General features: G+C 44.0%; 1 protein-coding gene across 1 annotated transcript in view; it reads right to left on the reverse strand.

The window, feature by feature from the left end:
• Nucleotides 1-9768, reverse strand: part of RASA3 (RAS p21 protein activator 3) — a 115522-nt gene that overhangs the window by 58485 nt on the left and 47269 nt on the right. The window lies entirely within an intron of this gene.

Here is a 9768-nt window from a genome sequence, read left to right on the forward strand (position 1 = left end):
GGTGGCAGGCCTCATTTAGCATTCCAGTTCCAGACAATGTTCCCCTTTCTCCAGAAGTTACGGTGAAATCCATGCCTTTGGCTGGAAGGAGAGGATCCTCACCAACCACAGCCAACCCTCCACACAGACTTTGAGGCTCATTCACCCACAATGGAGACTCAAAATAAACTGCACATTCTGATCAAGGGGCAGGAATCCCCCGACGGTTCTGGCTGGGCATGGGCTTGGGTTAGCAGACGCTAGTTCATGGAAGCCACGGTAAATGTACAGAGAATACAACACCCACCAGATCTGCATCTGCTGGTTAGGAAATGGAGCAATTACTTCAGCACGCACACCTGTGACTACCTTGAAATCTGGCATGATTCTATTTTCATGCACGTGCATGGCTAAGGAAACACGTAATAGGTCAAGTAAGAACAAAAACAGTATGTTACATTTTGTTAGGAGAAAGAGGGATGTATATTCCTGACCAAGTATATAAAGAGAGATGGAAAAGAACTGATACCATGAGTGTCTCCTACCGAAAGTGACACTCATTTATTGTGACACAGACATGACAATAGGTAAGAAAGGGAGGGAGGGAGAGAGGGACCAGCTGCCAACCAAGAGACCTCCAGATCCATATTTTATCAATTCTGAGATGACTTTCCCCAACCCAAACTTTAGCATCTCTGAAATAAGAATGTATCCTGCAGTCAATGTCATAGATTAATTAGCACTGCTCTTTCTTAGTGGCACATAAAATACGGTGTATCTCATAATTGACATGTTACAGATTCTGTGAAATACAGTATTTTTGGTGGCATGATGTACCATTACTTGCTCTGGTATCATCGGTGTCTGCTTTCCATCATACTGTCCCCACGATGAAATAATGAAATCTCTAGAATACTGACTTCCCCTTAAACACAGGCGTGTGATATGTCAGTCAAAATTATGAAGCTCCTAAAGCACACGGACCAACTTCCAGCTCATTTTGTAGCTTGAGATCAACTCAGCATGGCCCAGTTAACCTGTGAAAGAAGGAGCAAATGGACCAACCCTGGAACTAGAATGAAACTCACCCAGTGAGGTGAGCTGGCTGTGGGGAAACCGACCAGGATGGGCGTGGGAGCGATGCTGACCCCTCAAGTAGAAGGTGGATGTACCAGCCCAGGAGGACAGGCTCCAGGAACCAGGGAGCTCGTTCAGGCTCTCATTCACTCCACCAACCAAGACAGCATTAGACTCAGGGACAAAGGTCACCAGCCAAAAGGGCAGGAAGCACAGAAGCCATCACCAGAAGCCATCACAGAAGGCAGGCATGATGGGAAAGTGAGAACCTGCTCAGAAGGGAAGGGGCGCAGTGTGAAGGACGGGAAAGCAGGAGGCAGGAGGGAGCTAGACAAGACTAGGGGCCACAAGTGGCACTGCCCACGTCTGGCCCCAACAACCGCTGAGTCTGGGAAAGGGAGTCATTGAGGAGGAAAGGGCGGAGGGAGGTGTGAAACCGGCAGGTCTGACATCTCAGGTCAGAAACCCAGAAACCAGCCCATGTGCCAATCCTTCCAGCCAGAAAGGGAAAGGACCCAGGATGGCCAGGACATGCTTCAGAAAGAAGATCAAAGGTGGAGGGCTCACAGTTCTAGGTTTCAAAATTTGCGACAACGCAACAGTAACTGAGACAGCGTGGTCCTAGACCAAGGACAGAATGAAAGACCCCCAACCTCACACTATACAGAGCAAGTAACTCAACCACACACCTGAATGTAAGGGCTAAAACTATAACACTCTTAGAAGGAAAGATAGAAATAAATCTTTGTAACCCAGGGTCAGGTAAAGATTTCTTAGATATGACACCAAAAGCACAATCGCTAAAAGAAAAATATCAGTAATACCAAAATATCAAAATACCAGACTTCATCAAAATTAAAAATATTTAAAATGTTGTACTTTAAAAGACATCATCAAGACACATAAAAGAAGACTGGGGGAAATATTTGCAAATCATATATCTGATAAAAAAAAAACTTGTATTGAGAATACATAAAAAACACTTAAAGCTCAATAATAAAAAGACAAGACAGATCACCAAAGAAGACAGAGGGCCAACAAGCATATAAAAAAATGTTCAACATCATTTGCCATCGAGAAAATGCAAATTAATTGACGAAATACCACTTCACACCCACTAGGACGGCGGTAATAAAAAGGATGATCAATTTAACAAGTGCTGGCAAGGATGTGGAGAAATTGGAACCCTCATACAGTGCTGATGAGAGTGTAACATGGTGCAGCCACTTCAGAAAACAGTTTGGTGGGGTCCTAAAAAGTTAAACAAAGAGTGACAACATGACCTAGGAATTCCCCTCCTATGTATAAACCCAAGAGAAACAAAAACATGTGTCTACAGAAAAACTTATATACGTCAATGTTCATATCGGCATTAGTCACAATAGCCAAAAGGTGAAAACACCCAAATATCCATTAAGTGACAAATGGAAAAACAAAAGTGACAAATGGTAAATCCATACAATAGATTCCTAATTGGCAATAAAAAAGGAACAAAGTACATATTACAACAATGAACCTCAAAAGCATGCTAAGTGAAAGAATCCAGGTGCATAAAAACCCCACTTTTTAATATTCCATTTATGTGAAATGTCCAGGAAAAGCAAATATGGATACAAAGTGGGTCAGTGAATGTCGGGAGTCTGGAGGTGGGGGGGTGGTAGGGGGGCAACTGATGAGCGCTCTTCCTGAGTGTTCTAAATGGATTGTGGCAACAGTGACGCAACTCTGTATATTTACTAAAAAATCGCTCAATTGTATGCTTTAAAAAATTCCTACATCGTCAAGAGGGCTCTTTATAGCGCCCTCCCTCCCCTCCTTACAGCTCACCCTCAGAAAGGGAGCAGAAAGAATCGTGCATTCTGTTCAGGGCGCTGGACGCCACCACCCAGGAGCCTGACTCGCTTGAGCATACATGACAGCCCAGGCCCTGTTCTGAGCCCCAGCATGTAGCAGATACAGTTGATCCTTGAATAACATGGGTTTTAAAATCTGCAGTCGGAAATCTGTGTTTTGTGGAGGGCCAACTAGTAGTTATACGAGGATTTTCGACTGCCCAGGGGATCAGCAACCCTAACCCCCAAGCTATTCAGGAGTCAACTGTATTCAGCCCTCACAACACCCTCGCAAGGCGGGGAAACTGAGGCACTGGGCAGTTTAGCTTACGCATGTTTACGAGAAAGGAAATAGTGGGGGTTTTGAATTCCAGTGTGGTTGGCAGAATGATGGCTTCCAAAAATGTCCAGGTCCTAATCTCCAAGGCTGAGAATATGTCACCTCACATGGCAAAGGGACTTGGCAGATGGGATTAAGTTAAAGATTTTGAGTTTGGAAGTTATCCTGGATTGTCCGAGTAGGTCCAGTGGATCACAGGATCCTCATAAGAGGGCAGTAGGAGGATCAGAGCCAGAGAAGGACACAGACCGACAGAAGCAGTGATGTGGGGCCTCAAGGTAAGGCCAGACAAACCCAGACAAGGCCAGGAAACGGATTCACCCCTGGGGCCTCCCAAAGGAACCAGCCCTGCAGACACCAGCTTCAATGATTTTGGACTTCTTACTTCCAGAATTGTAGGATAGTCAACTTGTGTTGTTTTAGCCACTAAGCTTGTGCTACTTTGTTATAGCAGTCACAGGACACTCACACGCCTACCCATACCCAGTTTCTCATGCTACCGGGCCAGTTCCTTTCCATGGAATCGGTGAACTGCATGGGGAAAAAAAAAAAAGAACGCAGGAGAAAGTATAACATGAAGTGAAATGCAGAAATGCTCCAAAGAAATGGTGCAAATGAAGGCGTTCTATTTTTCTGGGACACCATGCAGTAGCTCGCTAGGAAAGAGGAGTGGGGACTCTGGGGCACACGTTTTCCCGCCAGAGAGCAAAGCATGCACAGTGCTCAGATGGGACCTCCAGACCTGGGCTGACAAGCCGGGGTGATGACCCAGGCTGATGATGGCTGCTAGCCAAGGTTGACATAAGGAAGAGGGGGTGAAAGGTGACAGCTGTGTCCCCCAGAGCTGTGGGGCAGGAGGGGGAGGCCAGGCAGCACCTACCTCTTCCTGCTTAGACCCACACTTGATGACGAAACAACTTTTGTTTGGATTTAACTGATTTCACAATTTTTAAAATTTGCCCAGAGACTGGGTGAAGTTTACTTGGAAAACTATTTCTTTGTAATGAATATCAGAAGGAGATTTAAAATGCTTAAATTATTTTGAGCATTTCAGAAAATTATCCATCTAAAAACAGGAACTATCTTTTTATCTTTCGATGAAAGCAGAATGCCAACAGACTTCCATTAAGTGACCATTCCCTAGTTTAACACTCATAAGAAAATCCTATTTAAGCACATTCTCTCCATTGAACTTTTTGCCTTCCTGTGATTCAACTGCATTTTGAGGCCATGTCTGATGTCAACAGACCACACAAAAGTGTGATGTGCTGGGTTAACCTCAACCCACTCCTCATGTGAGATGCTAACTCTCTCAGTTCCCAATTATTCTGTGACTAGACTAAAGCATCATGAAGATCATTGACACAATCTACAGGAAACCTTCTAACACTCTAGAAGAAAGAAACTCTGGGAAGTCAATAGGTCAGTGTGTGTATGTGTGTGTGCATGTATGTGTGTCTGCAGGTGCATATGGGTTCATTATGTGTGAGCATGTGTGCATGTGTACATGCATTGTGTGTGCATGAGTGTGTGAGTGTGTACATAAATATCCAAAGACACAATCAAATAGGCACACGCTTCTCACAGTATACTATTTTTGCTAACGAGGTGCAATGCCCACCTGCCTCTCCCAAAGTCTAAAATCGCAGTTGTGCTGGAAGATGAATTAAACTGTAAAACAGGACTGAGCTTTAGAACAGCTGTTCGCCCTGATCTGAGCCCACGAACTCCCCCAGGCAGAGCCTAACACCACATCACTCTGGAGACAGTTAGATGCTCCACAGCATCATTTCCTTTCTCGCAGGAAAAACCACTATTCATCTGCATGCCTAAGAAAGGAAATGGGAGAAGATGGTTTTCCAACTGGAAGGGGGAGTGGGGACCACCTGGGACAAGCAAAAGAGCTGTACAGCCTTTGTCAGAGAGTCATCAGAATGAGAGGGTAGAAGGACTGTTCTCAGAGAATCAACTGCTTCAGTGTTTTCAAGAGACTTCAGGTGCTGAGACATAGCTTGCAATATGTATAAAGTGCTAGTAACAGGGATTCAAATTAATATTCCTTCTAGAAGAAGGCCAGTGTGGCCGGCAGAGTGAGAGGACAGCAGGGAGCTGGGAGCTGAGGTCACAAAAAGTATAAGTCATTCTAGTAACTGAGGAGCTGCATTACAGCAAAGCGGTGGCCTCAACACAGGAGCATAAGGGCAATTTTCACCGTTAGAGCTGGCGTTAGAAATATCTAAGAGGTTTTGCTTATTTTACTAATCAGCTCAAGTCTAAAGCAGGATGGGGGTACTGTGCTGTCCTGAGGTTCAGAGTCGCATGAAGAAGGCTGTGACAGCAACTGCTCCTGCCTCGTGTCCTGGAGGACAGAGCCCCAAAGCCACTGTCACTCAAAAATCAGAACTACTTCCCAAGACCTCAGAGAGAAGTCATCCATTTGCATGGTTTTGTTTTTCCAGTGGCACATATTTCTAGGAAATGCCACAGAAATGGGCAGCCACATTCGAGTCTTAACTCGGCTCTTCCTCCACCAATTCCCCCATCCCCACAGCCGGGGGCCCTCGTGATTTGTGGGCCTCTGGTTGTTTTAAGTCTACATGGAACTGTTTTCACTCTTTGATATGGAAGAGAACACAATTGTCCAGGCTCAGGGAGGCGAGGACGAGTACACAGAGGGTGTGGCAGCAACCTAGATGGAGCATGGCCACTGACCACAAAGGTCTTGGGGCCATTTACCACAGAGGCGCCATCTGCACACACCATCAACTGTACCTAATCTTTCTTCCTAAATTTAGCATCTATATCTCAGGAAGACATTATTTTTTTTTTCACAATAAGTTGATTCATAATTAGATTTATGTGGAAATTTCTAGAATTTCCCTGTGTTTTTTTACTCCTTTATCACCTAAGGATTTTTTACTTTTAAAAAAGATACATTCATGGAAAAGAATGCTTCCTTTCATTTTAACCAAAAATGAGAACTTGCTTTTTCTTTTTAAGGATGACAATCTATTGAGAATTTTACATTGTAAAATCAAAACTGGACCCACAAAGATGGCTAGAATCAAAAAAACATAATAACAAGTGTTGGTGAGGATATGGAGAAATGTGAACCTTCATACACTGCGTAGAGGGATGTAAAATGGCCACTTTGAAAAATAGTGGCAGTTTCTCAAAATGTAAACACAGAGTAACCATAAGGCCCAACACTCCCACTCCTAGGTATATATCCTAGGGAGATGAAAACACACATCCACACAAAAACTTGCACATGCAAGTTAACAGCACCACTCACAATAGCCAATAAGTGGAACAATCCAAATGTCCATCAACAAATGAATGGATAAACAAAGTGTGATCCATCCATACGATGGAATATTATCAGCCACAGAAATGAATGATGCACTGACACATGCTGCAATGTGGATGAGCTTTGAACACATTATATTGAGTGAAAAAAGTCAGACACAAAAGGCCACTTAGTATATGATTCCATTTACATGAAATGCTCAGAACACGCAAATCTATAGAGACAGAAAGTAGATTAGTAGTTGCCAGACGCTGGGTAGCAGGGTGTTGGCAGGAAATGGGGACAGTTAAAGGGAATAGGTTTCTTTTTAGGGAGATGAAAACGTTCTAAAATTGATTGTGGTGATGGCTACACAACTCTAAATATACTGAAAACCATAGAATTATACATTTTAAGTAGGTAATTATATGGTAAGTGATTTATATCTCAATACAGCTATTTTTAAAAAACCAAAATTTAAAAAATACATAAAGATGTCGGAAAGCAAAAAACCAGAATTAACATTCTAGGGTATATCCTCTGAGAGTTGTTTTTTTCTCAAAAGATATATGGATACAGACTAGAAATAGATACAGAGACACATATTTTTAAGATAAAAGTGGGATTACATCATCTATCCTAAGATATGGTCAGCTTTTTTCCTTTCACATCACACCATGGACCACTTTCCAAATAATTATATAAAAGGTTAGTGGTCAAACAGCACCTTAGGCCCGCATGACAATAACTTCTGGATCCACCCATTCCAACCCTGATGAATAGCTGAGTCCTTACCAACCTTTACTATTAGGAGCAGCCCGGCATGAGACCTCAGAGTAGGGGGTCTCTGCACAGCTGTCCGATTGTTCTCTTAGAATAAATTCTGCTTGATGGAAAGGTGTTCACTGCACTAACGCTTTGGTGCATGATGCTATACAACCCTCTAGAAAGGGGATACAAATTTACCCCACACACCCACTAACACTGAGTCTTACCAATATTTACAAACTCTGTTAAACTGGTGGCCAAAAAAAAAAAAAAAAATCTACAGCTTTCATTTGAAAAGTTTAAATTATTAGTGAGGTTGAATATCTATCAGATGTGTATGAGTACTTTCTGTTTCATTTTCTGTTAAAATAGCTTTAGCCCATTTTCTTTTAAATGCCCATCTTTTCATATTATTTTCATGTTCAGGATGTTAACCCACCGGGAAGTTATAAATTTATGTTGCAAATTAAAAGACAAATAACTACTAATGCACAACATATAAGGAATTTTTTTTTAACTAGAAATATCATAAGTTTGCTAACAATATCTGTAATCAACGGGCATATGATCCTGCCATTTCAGCTCCAATAGCATTTCTCAGGATATCTCAGCCCTCCCAGCTTCAAAAAGGATCCACACTGGGGTGTAAGTAAGTGATGCAGTCCACATAGTCAGTCTCCCCTCCTTCTGGCCCTGTAGACAGAGGACAGAGGATGAAGGCCTCCCAGGCATTGACCACCCTAACCGCCAACATGGTCATCTGAATGACCTGCCCCCTCCCCCCACCAACATTGGCGAATAAGAAAGTTTGCCCTTGTCGATTCATGGGCAGCAGAGTTGGAAGTGTTATTTTCCAAAAGAAAAAGGAAACTATTAGATGATTGGGAGGGGGATGAGTTCTCTCACACCCACTCTTCTCCGTGTGCCTGGCAAGATAATATCTTCTTTCCGGTGGACTCAAAGGGGCCACACAGCCTCAAGCTTCTCCTTCCTATTAGGGGCTTAACTTGGGGTATCTCTCCCCACGGGTGCAGCTTTGTCCCCAGTCCAAGGTCAGCAGCAGCAGGATGCGTGGTCAATGTCACTGCACAGTCAGCCCCCACTTGCAGCCTTAGGGCTCCAGAACCCTCTTTCCAAATAAAGAAAAAAAAAATGCTGCCTAAAGGACTTGGCTTGCCTTAAATACTGCTATCTGACAGAAGGAAATTAATGCGTGCCGCAGCATCCGCCTCTGAGGCCGGCCAGAGTGACAAGCTCTTTCCCTCAGTAATTACCAGGAGAAGCTCAAATGAAGTTTCACAGAATCAAGCGAACTCTTCTAAGGAAAAAAAAAAAACCTCCTGCAGAAAACCAAGTTGCTTTTAAGGAGCATTCTGACAAGGGAAAACTGTCTGCAAACATCCTCCTCCTAGAGCCCAGATGTGCAGCCGAGAAGTTCAGACAGGTCCCCATTTGGGCCCCACAGAGAAACCTCCGACTTCTCCATGAGTCATTTCCCAGCATCTGCTACAGGCTGGCACGCCCCATCCCACACCGAGGCTGCCTGCCCCTGTGACAACAAAGTTTGCTCATGAGAAAATAATCGTGAGCCTGGTTTTCCCCAGTTTCATGCTATTTCGTAAACATCTGTGTCCATTTCCCAATATCTGGGGTCAGGAAGGAGGTGGGGGAGCTGCTGAGCTGCTCCACATTTGGGGTAGATGGGAAGGCTGAATGCTAAAGAATAGGGACCCCACACTCAGTCTCTTTGGAGAGGCCTATCCTTAAGATTGGTCTTTGTGCCTCAAGTCTGAACTATCGTTACACCACAGAGAAGGCCACAGTTGAGGGCCGAGCGCCCAGAAACACTGGATCCGTGACTCCAGGAGGAAACCCAGGGCTCACTTCCCAGCCCAGCGTGAACTGGAAGCCAAGCAGGCAGGGCCGGTTTCCCAAAAAAGGGCACCAGCCTATCTCTGAACAGCTCAGTTCTCAGCTAATAAAATGTGCATATGGTTAAATCATTAACTAACAGCTGGATTAAAATTTCATTAAACCAAATGCTGTACTCAAAAGGCCATAGCAGAAGGACTAGGAATGGAAAGGAAGTTGTGTAGCTTGCGCCCTCGCTCAGACTGTTGGTGCTTGAAGGATCTGAGTCCCCCACACCTGCAGCAGGCGGTGCTGTGCCCGGTACTGGGAAGGCCTGCGGATGGATTGTTCCAGAAAGGAGCCTCCCTTCCGCTGCCAAAGTTATCCCACAGGCACGCCGGGCAGCAGGAAAATCTTTTTTATTTCTTCTAAGTCCATCTCTCATTTCCTTGAAATGGAGATTTTAAAACTCCTTTAAAACCCCTGAGCAGCGTGGGCCTTGGCATCTGTGAGCTTCCATTATAAAAAAAATTTTTTTTTTCCTGAGGTTCCCAATAAGATTACTGCATCTTATTGAGAGGCAAGATTCTCAGTGTCTGATACAAACTCTAACCCTCACTTGTATGTCACTG

This window comes from Pteropus vampyrus, unplaced genomic scaffold (assembly GCF_000151845.1).
Source record: "Pteropus vampyrus isolate Shadow unplaced genomic scaffold, Pvam_2.0 Scaffold363, whole genome shotgun sequence".
Taxonomy (NCBI): domain Eukaryota; kingdom Metazoa; phylum Chordata; class Mammalia; order Chiroptera; family Pteropodidae; genus Pteropus; species Pteropus vampyrus.